Source organism: Peromyscus leucopus, chromosome 9, assembly GCF_004664715.2.
Source record: "Peromyscus leucopus breed LL Stock chromosome 9, UCI_PerLeu_2.1, whole genome shotgun sequence".
NCBI lineage: Eukaryota > Metazoa > Chordata > Mammalia > Rodentia > Cricetidae > Peromyscus > Peromyscus leucopus.
In genome coordinates, this window is record NC_051070.1 from 23054535 (window position 1) to 23078164 (window position 23630).

At 40.1% G+C, this 23630-nt stretch overlaps 1 pseudogene; it reads left to right on the forward strand.

The window, feature by feature from the left end:
- Positions 1–2866: 2866 nt before the first annotated feature.
- Positions 2867–23630, forward strand: part of LOC114690162 — a 192585-nt pseudogene continuing 171821 nt past the window's right edge.

The window sequence follows — 23630 nt, forward strand, 5'->3', positions numbered from 1 at the left end:
TACAGTCTAGCGGTGTTCTCTGGAGAGCTCTGCTCAGTCTACCTCCAGCATCCAGGATTCAGGAACCAAGCAGGCTGGCCCATCTGGATCTCAGGTCTTAAGGGCTCCTGTCTCGGCCCTGCCTCGTAGGTGTAACAGTTACTGGAAGCCTCAGTAGGGGTAGTACTTCCAGGTCAAAGCTGGAACAGCTACCCACTACACAGGCTCTTGAAGGCAGAGCCAAAAAGGAAGTTGTCCATGGTCATGGTACTCTGAACACAATTTTTATTGTCACTGTTTTGTATCCTTTCTTCTGGATTCTGCAGAGGTAAAGAAGGGGCTGTAGCTGGGTTATTAAATGTCTTCCAAAGTCCAACATGGTGAAGACTTAGCTCCCAATTATGGTACTGCTGGGGGATGGTGGAAACTCTAAGATCCAGGGCCTCATGGGAGACATGCTGGTTGGTCATTGGGGGCATGCTCTTAGGACAGGAGGACTCCAGCCTCTTTCTCTTTCTCTGACATATGCTTCCAAATTGGGAAGCTAGTGGCTTTGATCTGCTACTTTCTCTTCTCTGGTGTAGTGATATGGGATTTCTTAGATCCCCCAAAGCAATAGATGACTGATTTTAGATGTAAACTTAAGAATCAGGGGAGAAACAGGAAAAATTCAATCCTCAACAATACCCCACAGAAAACAACTGTTTTCTCTTTATAGGTTGAAATTTTAGGAAATTATTATTTTTTGTAGTAACTGAGTTTGTTCCTGCAGCTCGGCTAGAATCAATGGTTTCAGGACTTTTTGTATAACAGTGTGTGGCTTTTCTGACTATAAAAAAATCATCAAAATAATATAGAACTTTGGCCTGCATATCAGCCCAACTATACTTGTGCCTAAGCCAAGCATGGACAAAGTAGAACATATGTAGTATGGAGCGTAGGTATGCGGGAGTTCAGGTGTATCTCAACCCCAACCCACTCTCAGAGCCTCCAAACAGATGCCTGACAGTTGAGCTTCCCACTGTACTCACAGGGTTTGGTTTTTCAGAAGCACCAGTGTCCACCTAAACAGGCTCAGCTTGCAGTTAGTAACAGCCAGAAATAGTTTCTATTAGACCCAATTTTCTGTATGAGCAGGAATTTGGGGGATAGGGAACTTTTTTTTTTTTTTTTTACTTAATTGTTATCAGTTTAGGCAAGGAAAACAAGCCAGCAAATATCAGAACATGGAACAGATGCTTTGTTAGGGCTGGCTTCATGAATTAGAACCTAAATATAAATTACACGACATCACTTAAGTCCCTTGCCAAGCAGCAAAGTACTTTTTCTTCACTTATCTGTTGTTGTCACAGATACTGGGATTAAAAAAAAATATATGTATTTCAAGCGAAAATGGTGAAGGAGTATTCAACTGTTACCCCTGTGCAGGGAGTCTCTCACGTAGGACATTCACTGAAACCTCAGTCAGAGCTTTAAAAATGAGAAACTGAGTCAGAAAAGCAGCGGACTTCCCCCTTCTTGTTCCATAGATGGAGAAGCTTGAGTTCCAAGGCTGAGTGACAAGCCCAGTTTAGGAAGGTGAAGATCACAGGAGAAGCCAGGTCTTCGTAGATCTCAGGGTGAACTTATTCATTCCCTTGCTTAGTGGAGGAATTAATTCACCTGAGAACTGAGCCATCTCAGTCCTAGGAATATAGACTTATACCAGGCCCGAGCCTGATGTCATTGATACACAATAGGGCTTAACCACTTACTGAGCAGTTACCACGTGTCTGCCCCCATAAGTTAGATCTGTATATCTTCCCGCTCATCTGTCACATACAATGCTTCCTGCAAGGGTGGTGGCACTGTGTACATTTTAATAAACATAAAACTGTTACTCAACACGGTTAATTTACTAGAGCTAGACTAACAAATTAGCAGTGGTGTCAGGATTTGAGCACGGGTCTCTTGGGGTGAACCTGTGTTGCTAGTTTGGGGGTCCACCGGTCATATGCTACCATGTGACTATGAGAAATGTACTTTAGATCTGGGTTATCTTGGGTGTGTACCTGTGTGAGCCCCTGTGAGTGGAGCAGGGAGTTTGCAGGCGTGCATATGAATGCTTGTGTGATGGCCAGAGGACAACCTCAGGCATTGTCCGTCAAGCTCTAGCCACTTTGTTTTTTGACCCTTTCCTTACTGGCCTGGGACTCACTGATAAGTTTAGCCTGGCTGGCTAGCCAGTCTCAGGGATCCACCTGTATCTGGTTCCACAGTGCTGGGATTATAAGTGCACGCTCCCATGCTTAGCTCTTTAAATATTTTTATATGGGTTTGAGGATCAAACTGATGTCTTTGTGCTTGTAAGGCAAGCACTTCACTGACTAAATATCTCCCCAGCCCAATTTATCTTGTTAAATGGATATATTGTGACATAACCTGCCAGATGTTTTGACAGTTAAAATAAGAGCAAAAGTAAGTGTTCTCTAACAGCAGGAGTGTGTCCTTTTTCATTCCAAGTCACTCTGTTGGTTGATGTTGGAGCTGAAACTATGCTTTGGGGCTTCTGGTTTCCAGTCCCCCTCATGTGACCATGTGCTGCTGAGAGGGGAGTCTTGTGAGACAAAGAAACATGAGGCGGAGAAAGAGCAAACAGGATTCAACAGGAGAGTTGGCAGTGACAGTCGCAAATGTGATGATGGGCACGTGGCTAATCAAGAAGGGACCCTTGGGGAGGATTCAGTCATGTGTGCAGGGGAATGGCTGTGAAGCAGAAATAGCCCCACTGGGAAGAGAGGCATTGACAGATGTGAAAGCAGGCAAAGCCATCTTTTGGCTTAATTTACCTTTCATTTGACTTGAGGTGAACTAGAAGAAAAGAACCTTTTTAAATGGATTTCAAGTGATGGCATTAGAGATGCTGCAAATTGGAGGTGAAGAAATTGCAGATGATCTGACCACATCCAACTACAGAAAGGATTATGTAAATATGATTAAAAATCTGATTTGAGTTTAAGATGGATATTGTGGTTATAAGAAGGGATCAGGCTGTTTTGAATGTGTTCACTCATCCATTTACTATTCATTAACTACTACTCAGCCTGGGCCGCGTGGGAGACTCTAGGATCGCAGTTAGATGTGGAGAGCTGAATGAAGAATAGCTGGTCCCTCAAGGAGCTCAGTGTCAGCTGTGATGCATATGGAAAGAAGTAACAATGTTATACCTTGACAAGTCCTGTGTAAGAGCCCTGCCTCCAAACATCAGAAGAACACAAAATAGGAGCATTTAATACAGTTTTAAAGACTCCTTTAGGAAATGCCCCACTGAGAAGTTAAAATAATCATATTTGAAGGAACAAGAAAAAAGAGCTAGATATGGAAAATACTGTACTCTAATGTTATTATTTTAAGATGTGTTACACTTGTTTATGCTGTGGAACATTTGTTTAATGATGCAAAGATGTGTTATACTCTTTTATGTTGCATTTGTTTAACTCTGTGAAGCTGTGTTACTTTGCCTGTCTAAAATAACTGATGGTCTAATAGAGAGCTGAACAGCCAATAGCAAGGCAGAAGACAGAATAGGCAGAGCTGTCAGGCAGAAAGAAAAAAAAGAAGGAGAAATGTGGGAGGAAAAGAAGAAAGAGCAAGAGAAAGAGGACACAAGGGGCCAGCTGTAGCTAGAGTTTTCCTGCCTTGCCCACAGTCAGGATAAATCTTTGTCATCCACCAGTCCCACAGCCGCTCAGACCCAACCAAGTAAACACAGAGACTTATATTGCTTACAAACTGTATGCCCGTGGCAGGCTTCTTGCTAACTGTTCTTATAGCTTAAATTAATCCATTTCCATAAATCTATACCTTGCCACATGACTTGTGGCTTACCGGCATCTTCACATTCTGCTTATTCTGGAGGCGGCTGGCAGTGACTCCTTCTGCCTTCCTGTTCTTTCTTTTCTCCTCTCTGTTAGTCCTGCCTATACTTCCTGCCTAGCCACTGGCCAATCAGTATTTTATTTATTGACCAATCAGAGCAACACATTTGCCATACAGAATATCCCACAGCAGGCCAGCCACCCAGCTACACAATCAGCAATGGAGAAAGAAAGAAAGAAAGAAAGAAAGAAAGAAAGAAAGAAAGAAAGAAAGGAAGGAAGAAAGAAAGGAAGGAAGGAAGAAAGAAAGAAAGAAAGGAAGAAAGAAAGGAATACAGAAATAGAGAATGATAAAAGCCCAGAGGCAAAAGGTAGGTGCAATAATTTGTTAACAAAAGCTGGCAAGAAACAAGCCAAGCTAAGGCTTGGCATTTATAATTAAGAATTATTTGGGAGTGATGGGCCCCCCAAAAGAGCCAATGAGTAAAAAGAGCAAAAGCCACCACCAACACTCTCCCTAGGATATTATAGTCAGGATGTTGGACTCACAGGAAGACAAATGATACTGAGAGTGTAGGCTAAGAGTCTCACAGTTATTCCTGCAGTTAGAGGTGAGATTTGGAGAGGGTCATCTTTGGATAGAGTGGTAGCTCAAAGTGGATGTGGAGGTCCCTGCAGTCATCTAAATGTGAGAGGCAGGACTGACACAAGGAAGCAGAATGGAAAAGAAAAAAGCACCATCTTTGTTTTTACCAGTGCTCTGGGAAGTTTCCAAATAACTTAATAAAAAATCTTACATCCTGTAATTTGTTACTTATAATGTTCTGCTACAAGAAATTCACTTGGTTAACTCCAGTGTTTTGGACCTTTGACAAAAGTCCCCTTAACTCTTTTCACAGGTTCTGTTCCAGCCCCCAGTCTACTTCTGTCTGCTACTTCTGTCCTCAGCCCGGTGTGTGACTGAAAGTTACGGAGAAAGAGTAAATATGGAGTTGGTAGATGAACTCTCCAAAAATGGACAGACATTTCTGTATGGGAACACATAGATTTAATATACTCACCTCTCATGGCCGTATTTTGGAATTAACTATTAAGAAGGGAAATTGTACTGGGCAGTGATAGTACCCGCCTTTAATCCCAGGATTTGGGAGGCAGAGCCAGGCAGATCCCTGAGAGTTTGAGGCCAGCCTGGCCTACAGAACTAGATTCAGGACAGGCACCAAAACTACACAGAGAAACCCTGCATTGAAAAACAAAACAAAACAAAAAAGAGGAAGAGAAATTGCTTATTGAAGAAAGAAAAATAATCATCAAGTGCTCAGGCGGGGTACACTCAGAAAATACAGATATAACTAATTCCATCCCCTTTTTTTGGATGATGTGATAAGATTCTAGAGATCAACAGAATGCTGTAGATACAGTTATTTTTATTTTTTATTTTACCAGGATAGTATATTCAAACAGGCTGATAGACAAAAAGGAATGGTAGTACTGTGTGTGTTATTTAGACCTAAATGACCAACTGTCTATTTTGATAAAATTCAGCAACCTTGTGCTGTCCACTGCCAAGAACAAACATTTGAAGCTTTGCAACCCATGGTGACTGGTACAACCAATGACCTCACCACTGTAGCATGAAACCAATTATTACATATTAAAATATCAGTGTGAGGACCAGCCAGATGGCTCAGTATGTAAATACACTGCCAAGTCTGAGGGCTTGTCCTGAGTTCATTCCTAAGGATCCACAGGTAGAAGGAAAGAATTGAGTCCCATTCTTTGCTCTGATCTCTACATGTGTCATTGCATATCTGTACCCACACATTTACATACATTCATACAAAAAAGAAATTAATGTAATAAAAATAATAACTCAGTGTGACTGTGATTTCAATAAAACTATACAAAAGCAGACAGGAAGGTAGTCATTGCCCATGGGCTGCAGTCAACCAAACCTTACCTCATGGTTGAACCAGCTGAAGTGTATCTGGATGAAGGTGTCCAGTGGAATGCTGTAGTTTACTATCTGTGGCTGTGCTTTGTTAAAAAGTTTCAGTGAACTGTATTTGTGAATACTATCCTGATGACAGTTGAATATGTAGAAGATGATAATCAGTGTTCAAAATGGTTTTGAGAGATCAGTAATGAGCAAAATGAGAAAGATTTGGTTGGTCTAAGTAGGAACTCAGCAACCTAAGTTAAAAAGTAAGAAATAACAACAACAAACCAAGAACTTGTGTTAACTTTAGTCTAGGAGCCTGACAAGAATCTATGAGGACAAAAAACAAAAGAAAACAAAAACAGATTCTAATGTGATTGACCTGACTATGCAGTTAAGTAGATGCACGATGTTAACAAGGATGCTGAAGAGAGCTTAGGCTGCAACCACAGGACACAGTGTGTAAGGTGATCGAAGATGTCATCCTGCTGGGTTTTGTGGACATCAGAGTCCCCTGGCAAACGATATTGTAGCTCTTATGTTTTATTAAGTATTTTCCCACAGTAGCGGTGACAGATACCTACTGATTTGGAGAAAGATAAAAAAGTCTAGAAATGTTTTGCATAATTTGTAAATGTATAGTCAATGGAGAAGACATTCATTTCTTTAAATTGTTGAAAACTCTCACTTTGAGAGCTGCAAAGTTTCTGCCCGTTGGCAAAGAAACAGGAGTGGAGTATTATCATTCCTTTGTCCTAAGAAGAAGTGTTTGATAACCATTTTTAGTCAAGTATGACCTAATTTTACATTGGGAAGCAAAGAACTCATGAATTAATTGAAAGGAAAGTTTTAAGGCTGAAGATTTCCAGCGTGCAGTACAGGAGTGTGCATCAGGACATATTTGAATGCTGCAGTTAAACCATTAGATAACTTCTAAGTAGATTCAAACATGGCTTTTGACTGTTTTTTTTACTTGAAAATTGTTTTTTTAGTAGATAATTGCTTGTGTTCTAATCTAAGTAAGATGTTGTGCTCTAGACTGAGAGACCAGGCTACTGCAGGAAGATCTGTGGTGTGAACTTGACCTGGACTTGGTTAAGTGGCACCTGGCCTGTAACCTCATGTTCCCTTCATAGTATGTTATCTGAAGACACACAATCCTAGAGTACTGTGATAGTCTTGTTCTGGTTGCATCAGATTAAATGATAAACCCTACATGGCAAGTAGTTTATTTTCAGTCATTGTTGGATGTTGACTTGGGCTGTGGATACTTTGCAAGAAATACCAGTGAGTCAAGTTGGAACTGGTCCCAGGGACACTGAGACCCAGTCACCTCTATTGGCAAATGCTAGCTTTCTGTGTTCCTGCTTGGTATCCCCAGGCTTCTCATACCCCATGCTAAAATCAGAACTCAAGCTCAGCAAGTTTTGAAGAATAAAAAAAAAAAAAAAAAAAGATACCTGTGGGAAGTGGCAATAACCTGGGGAGATCTGTTATCAGCTTCTGAAAAGTAAGCAGCAGAAAGGCAAGAAGTAATCTAAAGGGAGATGATTGCCAGAGGTGGCCTATGTAACAACATAGACTTGTACTGCCTGCAACTACCAGACATATCCCCATGGAGTCCTGGAAGAATTATCACAGTGATCTGGCAGGGTGTGGCCTTCAAGGGCTGTAGCCTATGCTCTTGTTGTTTGGTACTGAGTAAGAGAAAAACTAGATATGCAGTTTAGCCAATGTAAAGTGGAAATTTCTTTATTTGTACTCAGAAGCTACTCAACAGCATCAGCAGGACAACCATACAGGAGACGGCTAACTTTATCTTCAGAAGACATCTGAAATAGTTAACCATATCAAAATAGGAAGCACTGCCCTTAGGACAGCGTGAATTGAGAAGGGCTGGAGGTGGAGAGGGGATACTAGTGACTCGGGGTCCATCTGGACAGCAATGCTCGATTTCCCAAGGGGCGAACCACTCTTCTTGTTTGTAAAATGTGGAAATTATGTACACAGCTTATCGGTAGTAGAGTTAGAGACGTGAACTGTATCCCCTACAACAGAAGTAGAGGTAATTGGGGAACCACACAGATGAGCCATACTGGCATGAGGGAGTCTGATCATGAGACACTAGCCTCGGTGGAAAAGGAAGAGTCTCCAGTGCTGCCTGCCAGTCTCAACAGGGTAAGAGTCAAGTGCAGACCCTTACTGCTGGTCATGAGGTGCATTACTTTGATCGGCAGGGGTCCTCTTCCATGATATACTTAGCACATGTCAAAAGCAATGGGGCTGGTTGATTATGGATTGAACTTCAGAAACTGGAAAAAACCCACAAAAAACCTTACTCCTAGTAAGCATATAAAATGGTACAACCACCTTGAAAGGAGTTTATCATAAAAGAAAACAACAATAACATAAGCATACCATAAGATCCTACTTTTCTATTCTTAGAAATTTTCAAATAAAGACCTGAAAAACTATTATTCATTGCAGGTTGCTCTGTAAGGCTCAAATTGGAAATAATTTAGAGGTTGTCAACAGATGAAATGATGGAAGAACTGTAGTATATCCTTAAAATGCTAGTATTGTTGAGTAATAGAAGGGACCATATAGTTTCAACATTCAGAAATCTCAACAGGTGTTTCCCTGGCATAGGCTTGAAGGGGTTATTTTGTTTTTTATGCCACTCCCATGGGTTTACAACCATAAGAGACTTTATCAAGTTCTACATTTTAAACTTTTATAGTACATACATGTACTGTACTACACATAAATTGTAACTCAATAAACCTATTAGAAAATGCTATATAAATAATGCTGAAGGCTGTAATGCCTTCAGATTGATTGCAAGCCACATGTGAACAAGCCAATCAAAGTCCTATATTGTTTTAGGATAACTACAGACATTAGAATCTATGTGCTAATAAAATTTAAGTTGAACTCAAATGCCATTTTAAATATAAATGACTTCATCTTTCCATGGGATTCTCATGTTAAGATACCCACCACAATTTCAGTTTTTTTGCTCACTTGGCTGAGAATAATAAACAACCTTAGAAGGAGAGTTATGTTTGCTTAGTTTGATTTTTAACTTTCACTTTCATCTTGCATTGTCTCAGTGCTTAGAACAACGGGGCTGTGATGATATGGGGGCATTTATAAGTGCCTTGATGTAATGTATAGTTAATGCTTCTGAACAATGGACTCTTAGTTGCTTACTAAAACATCTGCTGATGGAGAAAACTCTTCTATGTGAATGAAATCATTTGAAAAACTTAAGGTGAGAAACATCCAAAATAGTAGACTATTTTTAGACTTCAAAGTACGTAACTGTCTTAGTTACTTTTCCTATTGCCTGGATGAAATACTCTGACAAAACCAACTTAAAGAGGAAGATGCTTGTCCTGGTTAGGTTTTCCTGTCTACTTGACACAAATCAGGGTCACCTGGAATGAGAAAATGCTTCTATTAGATGGCTGTTACACAAGCCTGTGGTGGCATTTCCTTGGTTAGTGACCAATGTTTGAGGCCCAGCACACTGTAAGCAGTGCCACCCATGGATTGGCAGTCATGGTTTGTATAAGGAAGTAGGTTGAGCAAGGCATGGAGAGCAAGGCAGTAGGCAGCACTCCTCTATGGTCTCTATTCCACATCCTGTCTCTAGGATTCTGCTTGAGTTCCTGCATTGTCCTCTCTCAATGATGGACTGTGATTGGCAATGTAAGATGAGATAAAACCTGCCCTTCTCAAAGTGGCTTGTGATTATAGTGTTTATCACAATAAAACCCTAAATAACACAGGTTTTATTGATCCATAATTTGAGGGTACAATCTATCATGGCAGGAAGTCATGGTTGCAGGAGTTTGAAGTGGTATGTCACATTTCATTCACTCAGGAAGCAGTGAGTAATGAATGCTCATGTTCAGTTAGCTTTTTATGTAGTCTAGGACCCAAGCCTAGGGAACAGTTTCATGCTCCTTTAGGGTGAATATTAACTTAGTCAAGATGCACAGAGGCTAACTTAATCTAAATAATTCCTCACAGGCATACCTGGAAGCTTGTCTCTTAGATGATTCCAATACTTGTTATGTTGACAATGGTAAACATCACAATGACTATTTGTTAAATTTTAATTTATTCCTTAAAATTTTCAACATATCTTGATCATATACAACCTTCATTCCCTGACCCCACTCCACCCAGGACTCTCCTGATATCTCCCTTAAAAATTTATATCCTTATTTATTTATTTAAACCATTGAGTCTAATTAATATTGACTAGATGTGCATGTGTGGACGGGCATCCCCTAAGGCATGGACAACCTTCATCAGTGATCACACTACTAAAGAAAAGTTGCTCTTCTTACCCCAGCATCTATCAACTGTCAAAAATGGCTCAGCTAGAATTTGGGGCCTCAGGATCCTGTCCCCTCTCCATGTTGAAGTATTTAACTGGCTTGGTCTTGTGTAGGTCTGATATAAGCAGTCATAGATGTTATGAGTTCATATTTACAGGCCAGGTTGTGTCTAGAAGACAGCATTTAAGAGCAGTTCTCTTTGTGTGCTGGCTCTTATGTTCTTTCTGGTCCTCTTAGCCTATGTTACTTGAGCCTTGGATAGAAGGAAGAAGACTGATATAGATAACCCATCTATATAACTCATATATATATGAGTGCCTGAGCACTCATAATTGCTTAATCTTAGCACGTTGAGCAGTAATGTATCTCTGCATTAGTTATTATCCACTGTGATAAGAGTTTCTCTGACCAAGGTTGGGAGCAGCACAAACACATGGATTAAACACAAATATTTAGAAGGCAGAATCCAGAGATTGCTTCTTTGGATTTGACTAGTTTGAATGGCTGGTGAGCTGGGGACCATGCTGTCTTCCCTATTCTAGTGCTGAGGTTACAGGTGTACCCCTCTGCACCTTGCTCCTGTGTAGGGGCTGGGGATGCAAACTCAGGCCTTGTGCTTGTTTAGCAAGCACTTTATTCTCCAGGTCATCTCCCCAGCCCTGAATTATCTTCTTTAACATACAGATGATAGTCATTAGAACTTCCCCCTTTGAAAATTTCGATGTCTGTGACACTGTGTTATTGCCTTTTTTTTTCCATCTTTCCCCCCCCTTGCTTCAATCTAGTTCCAGTAATAATTGGTAGTTTGGAGTTGCATACTTGACGCTGTGCAAACATTGAAAGAGCTCTTGGTGATGTCACCTTCCTTTTTTGTTGAGGACAGTTATAGAAAGTCTAGTTACCCTGATTCAGCCAGTAAATAGGCAAGCTGAGTTTAATTCCTGTGCAAATGTTTCTCTGATTGTTCCTACCTAAGAGCCTGGGATGGTTAAACACACTCTCTCTACCTTTGCATTTTCTGAACCCATATTTGGTTCACCCTCTATGAAAACATGAAGTCTTTCACAATATTCAGCAATATTACATTGATGATTTATATTCCTTGCTCTGTCTAGTCAGTTTCATGGGCAAAAGCCAAATGCCATACTAGTTCTTTTGTTTTGTTTGACCTGAATTTTGTTAGCTTGGTATCTGGTTGTCTTTAGAATTCTTAACTTAAACTTGTATGAAACTTAATTGTGAAGTTTGAATTTCTCAGTTTGAATTGTTTGCTTCCTGCCTACTCTGCCAGGAACTGACATATGTATCAAAACATCAATAATAATATATGGGACCTACTTCAATGCCCACCCCTCAAGTACAGGATTTCTTAGTTGGTCTCAGATGCTGTTTAGTCTTACATATTACACACCTCTTTTTTTTAAGGCTTATTTATTTTTATTTTATGTGTGTAGGTGCTTTGTCTATATGTATGTTTGTGTACCACATGTGTGCTAGGTGTCCATGGAGGCCTGGAGATGCCATTGGATCTAGTGGAACTGGAGTGACAGGTGTTTGTGAGTGGCCATGTGGGTGCTGGGAATTAAACCCATATCCTCTGGAAGAGCAACAAGAGCTCTAAGCCACTCATCAATCTCTGCAGCCCCTACACATCTCCTTCACAGTTGTCTATCATCAGGGAGACAATTTGGTTTCGTTCAAGGTACTCCATTGTTGATGTAAGTGGAAGATTTCTGATGTTCCTGAAAAAACTATAGGGCATAGGAATCATGAGAAGTGCTTGAAAAAGAGCCCCCTGGGACCGACATCTGAAGATTCTGATTGGTATCTCCACAGTTAACAAGGTATAAGACAGTTTTGACATAGTTATACAATCAAGTTACATTTCAAAAATTATATATGTCAAAAATACCTAACTCTTCTATTGTATTGAGGGCACCTCTTATTGACAAGTGCTAAACTATAAGAGGACAAGAATTCCTCTTCAGTGACAAGAGGATATAAAATCTAGAGAACAGAAACTTATCATGAAAGAAAATTTAATGGGAGTTCAAAACTTCCTAGGTTTAAAATCAATAAATAACCAATTAGTCATAAACTTTTTCATGGGAATCCTTGGTAGCTCCATAGAGGATCTATCTTTAGGATATTGGGATTTATTTTATGTCAGCCTGACATAAATGTAATTATTGTTGAACTTACTCACCTTCTAGCAAGATGTTTTTAGATGAATTCTTTTGACATATGCATTGTATAACTTTCTCAGTATGGCTTATATGGCTGTCATAATCCCCAATTAATTTCTCTCCATCCATGTATGTGTGTGCGCACATGTGCCCTGTATGTGTACATGTGTTTGGCTTGATTTTGCTTTGTTTTTAGATTTTTATTATTTTTGTTGATGCATATATGTGTGTCTGTATGAAGAAAGGCCAAATGTGTGTGCTCTCAGAGGCTAGAAGAAGGCACAAGATCTCCAAGACCTGGAGTTACAGGTAGTTGTGAGCTGCCCAATGTGAGTGCTGCACACTGAACTCAGGTCCTCTGTAGGAGCAGTATGTACTCTTAACTACTGAGCAATCTCTATAGACTCACTTTTTCTTTATAATTTTAGCCATATCTTTATTCTTACCAGAAGGCAATGCACCTACATCTCTATATTTATGTTAAGTGCAAAATTCCTAGTGTACAAGTCTGATTATTTGAGGATCAATTCAGGTTATTCTTATAGAATTCCTTTCTAAATAATGAAGCACTAATTTGTACTAGTAGTTAAAGAGACAGTGAATATGGACAACAGCATAGAGAGAGAAGAGTTCCAACTTTGCCAAAGCCACAGCTTGTTTATTATGGCAAAGGAGAGGTGAATCTAAAAGATAAGATACATAGTTTGAAATGTGTTCAGCCAGACCACAGATGTCTTGATTGGGAGGCCAGCTTGAACTTCTACTCATCAGACAGGGCAAGTCAATGCCTTATGGAGAGATGATTGGCAAGATAGGATAGTATTACATGACATAGGTGTAAAATGTCCTAGTATGGGACACAGAGGAATTAAATAGTTATTGAGATAATCCAGATGTGAGAGAAGGAGGCTCTGAACTGGGGAAGTGGAAATGGAAAATGAAGGGCCCTTTGAGAAATGCAAGATGACAAGAGGATGGTCGGTCCTGGATATGAAGAACTATACGCTGAAACATTTATCTGTGCTATCATTGTTGTTTCAAGGTTTCGTTGAGGAGAGAATTAATAGCAACACAGAACACAGGTGTGGCCCCAAATCTCAAACATAATTTTGTTCAATAATTGCTTTCTTCCCCCTTACTATAATGTTCCAAAAGAGATTTTAAAAGTATCTCCAGGCAGTTCTTTTTCTCCAGCTGCCACCGACTACGTGCATTCATTGTTTTAAAAAGGTTGTTATATGTTCTGTAATATTTCCATATTGAGGAGCCAACATTCCAACTTCCATGTGTTCCCTGTTAAATAAAACACGTTTACAGACTTATTCTGACACTCCATTATATTACGCATGTAAAGGCTAAATCTGGAAAAGTTTAGCAGATAAATACCTATTCCTACAGCTATGCACAGGAGATTAACACAGGCAACTCCCACCAACGTTAATCACTCAACTCCTTGGCCATTAAAGTTTCACCACATTCAGAGGAAGAGGTCACATGTGAAGAGGAAGAAGAGGCACAAGTAAATCATTTCCATCCTGTCTAATGTAAAACAGTTAAAATTACTTTACAAAGGACATTTATAAAATGAAGCATGTGCTTTCCCAGCACAAATATAAAAGTACAGACCAACTCTTGCTTCCCAACATCTGACTTTTTGGCTAATATGATCCTCTACCTGTTTTCTGCCTTTTTAGGACTTGTGATCTTCGTTATGTCTCTTGTGGATGCCTGTTTTCTCCATCATCTGGCATTTCATAAAAGTGCTTCCTGGGCTTTGGAAATCATACTTGAATGCCCATCCTATGCTGCTAGGTTGAGATCTGAGGTTCTCACATTCTTGAGTCTCAGCATTATGTCACCACCATCATCAATGTTTTAGAGGTGCCAACCCATTGTCTCCACCATAAAAATGCTGAGTCAGAAAACTAGCAACAGGTCTTCACTAAATTCTGTTGTGTGTTTTGGTGGCTTTTAAAGTCTAACAGTGTTTCTCAACCTGTCTGTCATGACTCCTTGAGGGGAGGGAATCACATATCAAATATCCTGCATATTATATGTTTGCATTATGATTCATAACAGTAACAAAATTACAATTACGAAGTGCAACAAAGTAATTTTATGGATGGGGTCAGCTCAACATGAGGAACTGTATTAAAGGGTCACAGCACTAGGAAGGTTGAGAACCACCAATTTAGACTAATCTTCAATTACAGGCTTCCTGTCTGGGAGAAATTACCTTCTCTCCTGGTGTAAAAATGGAGGCTTAGAGGAAATTATTTGTTCAAAACTAGGCAGTTCAGGTACTATGGAGCACGTTTGTAACAAACTTCATTACTTTACCAGACCTATTATTGTGTGGTGTGCCACTGTAGGTCAGTGTCATAGAAGAATAGTGCTCAGATCATGACTCCTCTGTTATGAAAATGTTTCCCACATTGTTCCTGTCTTCCTCATACACAAAGTAAGCCTAAGGATCACTTACTATTGTGTGAACTTTTGTGCGTGTGCATGTATGCGTGAATGGTGTGTGTGTGTGTGTGTGTGTGTGTGTGTGTGTGTATGCATGCATCAGTCACATATGTATGAATGTGATCAGTGGATTAATATGCTAAATATGTTAGCAGCTAGAGCCATTGGATGAAACATTGAACTATGCTGGGTGACTGGAAAGATGAATGACTAGAAGCTATAATCCAAAGGAAACCATGCATATAATAAAATACCATGCTTTGATGAATTGGATTGATTTCCCTTTACAGTTTCTAACCTGTAGATCTCTACTGAAAAGCAGTCTGAGTTTTCCATGATTTTACAAAGAACTGAAGCATGGTGAACCTGCCATGGGCAGATTGAATGCTCAGCTCCTTTCTCAGCTTGCTGCTCTCCCTCTTGTAGGCATTTATATGCAATTATAAGGGACCAGGTATTCCTAACCAAACCCTAGGAATGTCACTAATCACACTTCTCCAATATAATTAGATCCGCTAATCTGAAGCTTAATTTTATAAATATCTGCTGGGTGTCAATTATGTGTTCTGAGCTCTGGAATAAATATAGGTGAGACCTAGGGGATACTGCAACTTTTCAACCTTATGTCCTTTATCTGGTAAGGAATATATGTTATCTACAAACAAAAAATGCTGAGACAAAGCAACAGTTTAAGGAATCTCATGGAGAAGAAACTTCATATTAGAATTGTGACAAATTCAGGGATCAGGTGTGTGTGTGTGTGTGTGTGTGTGTGTGTGTGTGTGTGTATGAGTGTGTACACAAATATATCTGGGTACGCATACATGTGTTTGCTTTAATGTGTGTGGGCCAGAAGTCAACATTAGATCTTTATTAATCACTTTGAATCTTATTTTCTAGACAGAGTTTCTCACTGAACATTACAGCTATGATTGGCTAGGCTGGGTGGCTAGCAATCTCCAGGAATCTGCACTTTCCAATGTTGGGATTCTAGATACAATGCCACATACCTGGCTTTTTCAAGGGTGCTAGAGATCCCAACTCAGGCCCACATGCTTGTACAACTGTCACTTTGCTGACTGAGCCATCTCTTCAGTCATCAAGGAGATCAAACTGAGATGTTAGAAGAATCTGTCTTGAAAGTTGAAGCTTAGAGAAGACCTAAAGAAAGGGATTGGAGAGGCCAGAAAAGGAGACAGTGTGATTAGTTCAAGTGGTTTTTCCCACTGTCCCATTGTTCTTTGTAGTTCTTCTCAGACCAGACCCTATAAAAAATTGAAATGTCTGTGTGGTCCAGTAATTAAGTTAGTACTGATGCATGCTTAGAGTCTATCTTCTATTATGTTTCCAATATAGTTATTTTGGTGCATGATGAGGTGAAGAGAAGAGCCTCACATTTGTCTGTGAATATTATTGACTTGTGTAAAATTTTAGCCTGACTTCATAGTAAAGAAATGATGTGGGTGGGGAAAATGCTAATTATTGAAAAAGAAGTCAAGGCAGGATTTCTAGCTGGCCTGGATCCTTGCAGCCTTGGGAAAGCTCTGCAGCTGGGATGCTCCCTGGGTGCTGTACTCATCTATATTCAGGGACAGTCTCCGTTTCCGACATAAGTGAGCTAAGGAACCTGGAGCTGGTGCCAAGAGCTCCTGCTGAAAGCAATTATCAGGATTCACCATATGATTTCAATTCTTTGTGGACTATAAAAGAGACACTTCACCATTTTTTGAAAAGGGATATGAGCATGAATGTCGGTAGCTTATGCATTATTTAGTGCCTGCCATCCTGCCTTGGTCTCACAAAGGAGAATGACAGCATTGTCACAGGGGTTTCTGTGCCTGTGATGGTGGAAATAGAGATGTTGGATTTTGTAGCTCCTCTAAATTACCTGTAATCTTGTGACCTATAATTAGTTTGCTGAGGATATTAAACCCTCAATTTTTTTTCACCTGTCACTGTCTGGTATCTCATTATGTTATGGAAAATCCTATCACACATACATTTGAGAAATGTAGTATAATGATAACGAAATTATTCACTTCAGCTCATGTTTTGTCCATAGTTACAAATACGAAAGTTTAAAGGACATTGCATGAGTGTAGCAGATACCAGGATTTGGCTCACTCTTACTTATAATACCACACCATCAGTGCTCATTCTCTGTCTCTTTCTTTGAGACATTTTTCTTGCTTCCAATCTTGCTCTCCTATGTCCCATATATTTTTAACAGCTACTAAAATTGCTACTATAGCAATTTCACAAATTAAAAACATGGTTGACTTTCATGTTACACTATAATTTTATTTACTACTAAGAAAGAAAATAGTTTAACCGTTTATATAATCCCCCCACCCCTTTAAGCATGGGAAGTTCCATTTAACTTTTGGGAGTGTCTCTTAGAGTCTATTTGACTCACATGTCACTTTAGATACACAAGATCAAAGAGGAGATGTTTCTCAACAGACAGGCAAAAACCTTGCAAGTTGTCAACCTTGTCATCATAGGAACAATGCTAAGCTGAAAACCAAGAACTCCTCCTAAGTCCATGAGAGAACTGTGGTCACAGAGCAAACTGCTTTGGTATGAATTAGAGAGACCAGTAAGAAACAGAGACCAGAGCTGAAGTTGCAGCTGTAGAAATAGTTAAGGGGTGATTGGATAACTGTGGGAGACTGGGAAACAATGGCTGATGAGAGAGGGAGAATCACTGTCCTCCAGGGATGAGCTCCAGCATAGGCTGCCCAATTCCAAGTGAACAGCCCTGGACATGTACCCATGCCCAGTGCTAAAAGGACATAGAAGAGTATATATAAATATTAATAATTAAAGAAGTGATCATGAATTTGGGAGGGAGTATGGAAAGAGTTGGAGGGAAGGATGAGAGTGATGTGCAGGCAATGTTCATGTATGGAATTCTCTAAATGAACAAATCTCCTGGAGTCCCCATTTCCGAGAAAAACAACTTTCCTCTTTCTCGAATTTGACCACTAAGAGCTGACAAGGAGCATAGGGACAAGGTCAACCCGCTCCATTTTCGGCACAAAGAAGGTGCAAAGTAACCATTTTAGAACATAGAGCACGATCTAACAAGGCCTGCCGTCAAAAGGACACTATTTTACCGGTGTCTAACCAGTGTGATTTAATGAGAGACCAGCCAAGCCATGAGGGAGAGGACATGTCCAGTTACAGCTCAGGCTAGCCAGCTTGTTGCACCAAAGGGGGAAAAAAAAGCAAAAGCAGAACCTGGAGAGCCACAACTGAAGGGCTTATGCTTACTAAATGACCAAGGCCTAAAACGAACTCCGTTCACCTCTACACTTTACCACCCCATCCACAGAACTCTTCCACATGAAGGGCATGCTAGTCACAAACAACTGCAAAGCACAATTCCTCTGAAGAAGCAACTTCTGGGGGAATCCAAAGCACAAGGAGGAAAACTGAGTCCCCCCCAGAGGTAGTTTACCCATTGACACCACAGTGGCAGCAACTAGCAAAGAACCCCATACCCAACCAGATACACACAGGGCCTCCATGCTGAAGACTCAGCTTCCCCAGGTTCTTCCACTTGAGATAGCGTTGTCTGGCTTTCAACAGAAAACGACAAGGTCTGAGGAAAGCCGGCAATCACAGGCTGAAAGACAAAACGACAGAACTCGATTTATATATGGCAGAGCTTTTGGAATTATCATAGCAGAAAGTTAAAATAAGTGATTAATATGCTAATGGAGCTAATGGAAAATGATGACAACATGCAAGAACAGATGGGCAATATAAATGGAGAGACAGAATTTGTAAGAGCAAAAATTTCTAGCAATAAAAAGCATTGTAACAAAAATAAAGAATGCCTTTGATGAGCTCATGAGTACATTCCAATGAAAAAAGTTCGCATGATTAAAAATACACACAGTGAAACTTCAAAAACCCAAATGCAAAGATTTAAAAGAAATGAAAATGATGCAGCAGAATATCTATGAGATGTGGGACACGGGGCAATGCATATAATGGCATTACCAGAGGAGAATAGGGAGGCAGAAATATTTGAAGGGATGGTGGCCCTAAGGTTCCAAAACTAATGATAAATATTTGAATGTCAGGCTCATGAAGTTCAAACCATGAACACAAAGCAAGCTCTATACTTCTCAAGCTTATTGAAGGCAAAGAAAAAAACGGTACAAATAAAAGTAAGGGCGGCTATGAAAACACCTTACCAGCCAAAGAAAAACAGGAATTTTACCAGTAACTTTGCATTGCAAGAATCATTACTTCTTTGGAAATGAAACTATAGATAAAAATGTACAAAAAGAAGTTCTCACCTGAATAAGAAAGTAACAGTAAAGAATGAATAAATTTAGGTTAAACAGCATCCATTGTTATTATTATGATTTATTGTTGTTGTTGTTGGTGGTGGTGGTGTGTGACATGGAGTATCTGTCTTCCTCTATTCCTATCCACCTAGTTCTTCTGAGACAAGGCCTGACGTTAGACCTGGAGCTCACTGATTGGTTATACTTGATGGCCTGTGAACCCCTGAGATCCCTCTGTTCCCTACTTCCCAGTGCTGGGATTACAGGAGTGTACCACCACACCTGGATTCAAATGGGTTCTAGGGACTGCATGCTTGGTCAGCAAGCACATTACACATTGGGTCCCTGGCACTGCATCTCTTATTTTTGTTTTTCTCAATTCATCTACCAGCTATGGCTCAAATTAATAACAGCAACACTGAATTTAGTGGCTATAACTTGTATATAAGTGAAATTGATGGTGCCAATGGTCTAAAAGATGTTGGGGAGGAACTGGGATTACTCTTTCTTAACCCACTACAAATGATACTGGTAATGTTTACCTCCTTCCCACATGAGAATGTCCACTATGGGGAGGCACAGTCAAACAACTCAGAAGATAAGTGTTGAATGCATGAGTAAGTTGTTATTTAGGGGATGAATATTGTCATTACCATGCAGTTGGAGAGAATCGGAGAGAACTGAGAAGATTGGCTGACAGTTCTCTGATCTGGCTAACTGGGGAGTGAGGACACTAATCTGTCAGCTACAGGCTCCTTGTGAAGCACATGTCCCCTTACATAGTTCAGGGCATCAGGAGCCGCTGCTGTTAAGAGCTGTACTGGGACATTTGCAAAGCAGATGTTAGCCTGGTGTTGCTGATGTCAGGAGTCACTCAAGCTGGGTCCCTTGTTCTGAGGGCATCCCTGGAGAAATCAGACTTAGATATATATGTCTTGCAGGAAGGAGTTGGAGCCAGACTGTCCCCCAAATGCCTGGAATGGTCCTGGCCTTGCCTTCTGGTGGTTCCCATTCTGGAGGACATCCAGTTACATTCTTCTGCTGATAACTGAGTGACAAATGCCAAGAGTACCTTTATCTCCATCCTGTGTCCTTCCTAAGCTTGCCTGCATTCATTAGTAGTTTCTGGGAAGCATTCGACGGGTCTCCAGAGTGTTTAAGAGCATTACTCACATTATCACAGGAACATGTCTTGCTCCAGAAATGTATTTACTGTGCTTTGTAGAAAACACAGATGCAGTCTAGGTAAATAACACAAAACATTTTCTCTCTTGCCAAGGAAAAAATGCTGCTTTTATATTAATTTAAAAGGCAAATGAAATCGTTCCTACTGTAGGATGATGCTATGATAGATGAAGAGAGTGCTTACTTCTTATTAATCTATATTATCATTTTCATGTTTATCCCTTTGGACTGTGAAAATAATGTTTTCCTTTAAGTTGGCTCCCTTGTAATGAAGAGAAATACATTGTATTTTAGCTCCTCCACAGTTAGGAGACACAGCTTCTATTAGGTTGCTGTGTAGCAGCTTGATGTAAGGAACACAGATTCTTACAAGTCTTGGAATAAGGAATTTGAAGCCTTACCATTTAGGGATGATCTACTTCCTGACAACATTTTAGCTTATTTGGAATTCCAAATTGTAAATGGTTGTCCTTTGAAGAAAGTGAGTTTTAATGAATGAATAGAAGCTGTGCATGGCACAGTTCTTCATACCGTCTTCCCTGTTTTATGAAGTAAGAGCTTTTCTATTTGTAGTTATATGGTCATTAGGATGCTAGCAGGTTTTTAGTGTGATGACCCATCTTACTATATGTATCTCAGCTACACACACACACACACACACACACACACACACACACACACACACACACGCAAGCACTGGCTTGCAAGCTGCATGTGGTCTAGGAAATCAATGAAAATGACCCAAAACAAAGCTGTACATTTACTTAGGACATTATGAGATTCTTTGGCAATAGTGTATTTTGGTAACTCAATCAAATAGTATTCCAGCATGAACATTTTAGATGATAAAATGTGTCACAATATCAAAAGGCTGGACATACCTGAAACATACATGTAGCTGAAGAGTCCCTTTAACTTATTGAGGTAAATCTGTAAAATACTGACTATAAGCTAAGTCAAGGCTTATGGTATATATGCATGTAATAAATACTGATTGACTGTGTTCTTGTCTTCTAAATTTCCATGCCAATACTGAAGTAGTATGGAAGTTCCAGGGTCCTATTGCTCATGAAGATGGAGTTCATGTAGACATTTTCATTCTGGATCTCAGCAGTGTATTTGCTAAAGAGCTCTGAATGGATTTGAAGCAGATGGCTCAAGTAGAAACGTTAGATATTGCTGTTACATTTGCTTGGATCCAAGATTAAAGGCCTAATATTCACTATGGGGGAGTCTGCTGATAAATGCAGCAAGTGTTCACTTGGGTGTATCAGATCACAGTGTGTGGAGCCCCATGTGTCCTCGCTTAATTGAAATGAGTGTGCACAATTTAGAACCCAAAGTATGTCTTGTTCTGCTTACTAGTGATATTGGGAAAGCCCAAGAATGAGTCAGCAGGTCACAGGAGCTGCAGTGTGGGTTCAGCGGCATGGGGTGGGGCACAGCTCACTGAAGTTCTGCCTGCTACATGTGACTTGACACCACAGTCCTGGAAAAGTGCTGATGACCACCGCACCCCCCTAGACATAAAACCTAACGGAAAAGTAATCTGCTCAACCAGAGTGAATCTGTTGTGAATGCCAGCAGTATTGGAATAGATCAAAGAAATCAATATTGAGAAAATGTGGTTTATATACATAGTAGAATTTTGGGGGCCATTGAGAAGAATGAATTTAATGTCATTTGCAGTAAAAGTGATGCAAATGTGGATAATTATATTAAGCAAATTAAGCTAGTCTCAGGCAGACAACTATTGTGTTATTTCTCTCATTTGAGGGCTCTAGATTTTAAAAGATTCATAAAATCTTGTGTGTATATATGATCCGAGAGTAGAACTGAAACTGCTTGGGGAAACAAATGAGACCAATGAGATGTAGGGGAGGTGAGAAAGGGGAGGGTAAAGAAGTGTTGGGGTGGTAAATATGCTGCAAAGTACATTTTATACATTTGTATGAAAATGGCTTTGTTATGTAACTCACTCTAACCACCACCACCACCACCATAATATCATTATAATATTAGGAAGCAAAATGTAGAACAAAGTAAAGCCTGAATTCATTAATTTAGAACCTCAAGGTCAAGGAATCACCTGTTCTTTCTGAATATTCAGGTAGGTAGATTGTGTTAACACAGTTTAGAATATAAACAAATCTCTAATTCTCTCTCTCTCTCTCTCTCTCTCTCTCTCTCTCTCTCTCTCTCTCTCTCTCTTTCTCTCTCTCTCTCAGATGCTACTGTGTTTATTTTAATATTCTGCTTTGTTTATTTTGGGGATGGGTCTCACTCTGTAGCCCAGGCTGGTCCTGAGCTCTCTTGCTATAGCTTCTCAAATGCTGGGTTTATGTAGGCAGGAGCCACCACACCTGTCTGAAGCTACTGTTCTGGAGTTGTCCACTCCGTCGACACTCAGTAGTTCCTGTTACAGCTGTGAACTAGGTAAGAGAACACTCTTCTGTCTGCATAGAACAGAGTCCTACAAGAAACTCTTCTAAGATTCTACATCTGCCTTAGAGCTCCCTATGGACATGAAAATTTAAACATCCCTCAGCTGTGTGCCTTGCCTCTGCGTTCCTCTTCGACTTGAATCATGTGCCGATAGATATTGATTGGCTTTTGAAATTGCATTTTAAAACTTATATGCCTTAGTTTGGTTAGCTATAACAAAGTACCATGGCTGGAATAGCTTAAATAACAGAAATTTGTTTCATTCAGTTCTAGAGGCTAGGGAGTCTAAAATCAAGATGCCAGAGAGCCTGTGTCTGATGGTTTGTCCTTGCCTGTCTTCTTATTGTAGCCCCACATAGCAGGGCACTTACACAAGCTGTTTGTTGTTGCCTCTCTTTTTCATATGGTCATTAATTTCATTCACTGGTTTCTCCTCTTTATGACCTACTTAAATCTTCAAAAGCTATACCTCCTCCTACTGTCACATCGGAGGTTAGAATTTCACCAAGTGAGTTTGGAATGGATGTGGGGAGGATAACTTTTATGTTACAATAACTGGGAAGAGAAAGCTTTTTTTACCTGGATGTACTATAGGAAGCACATCCCACTAGAAGGTGAAAATTCTTTTTGATATTTTATTGTGTCTTTTGCCTGATTTTATTCATTATCGTCACAATGAATACCTTGTGTATTCTTAGTAATTGTAACTGAAAGAAGTGAGGAGTGGGTTCGAGAGTATGGTCTATGAAATCTGCCACTGCTGGTGTTCCATGGCTTCTTGGATCAGAAGCCTGTGGAAATACTGTGGAACATGGACAGAGTCCCCATTCAGCATTACAGATGTAACTTGCCACTCCCCCATCTCTGCTGTGTACCGCTGAACCCCCATTACCTATCATATGGGAACTTCAAAC